This window comes from Populus euphratica, unplaced genomic scaffold (assembly GCF_000495115.2).
Source record: "Populus euphratica unplaced genomic scaffold, PopEup_1.0 scaffold35.1, whole genome shotgun sequence".
Classification (NCBI taxonomy): Eukaryota; Viridiplantae; Streptophyta; class Magnoliopsida; order Malpighiales; family Salicaceae; genus Populus; species Populus euphratica.
This window is the reverse complement of record NW_011499860.1, coordinates 915,749-916,567: the sequence shown is the minus strand read 5'-3', so window position 1 is coordinate 916,567 and position 819 is coordinate 915,749.

The following is an 819-nucleotide window of genomic DNA, read 5'->3' as shown; positions in this document are numbered from 1 at the left end:
TTTTACATAAATTGCTAGTTGGTGAACATGTAGTGATGAATCATCTTAAATTCTCCTTATTCGTGAAAATTGTATATGTTGCAACTAAACATGAATTGATTGTGTGATGCGTGACGAGTGAAGAATTGGAATGAAAAATACTTGAGGATGATTGGATCACAAATGAATTCAATATTTTAAAGTGGCAAGAAATATGAATTATTATTGATGATGATGATGCTGTTGTTGTTGTTATAATATTAATTTTAAGTATTTTAGCTTAATATATCAATGTAATGGGCAATGGGTTGAAAAAAATGGGGTTAAATGAATTATTGGATTAATTGGGACGGATAAAATTGAATAATGTTATTTTTTTTTACTGGTCAGGTAAACAATTAATTAACCCAAAATGGCCGTTTAGCATCCAATTTACATGAATTAATGATCACCCCTAAATGAATACCGTTTTTCTTTCTTTAAGCTATAGTTTTTCTTACATGTGAGAAGGTTGGATTGCTAAATTGTTTCCGTGTTTTATGTCAATATTTGATTTTTAAACATTAGCATTATTTATTCCTAAATCCTAATTAAGATTTTAACTTTAAATCCTATTCTTTTCTTTTAAATTAAGATAGTTGTCCGTGTAGAACCAACTAGATTTGGAAAGCCAAACAAAGCCATTAGAAGGGGATGGAAGTTGTCAACTAAAAATAAAAAAAATCCCTCTCTTTGTGGGATATTTAAAATTTGTTTTACAACATGGTTAATGTCATTTTTTAAAGTATTTTTTATTTAGAAATATATTTAAATAATATATTTTTTATTTTTTAAAAATTA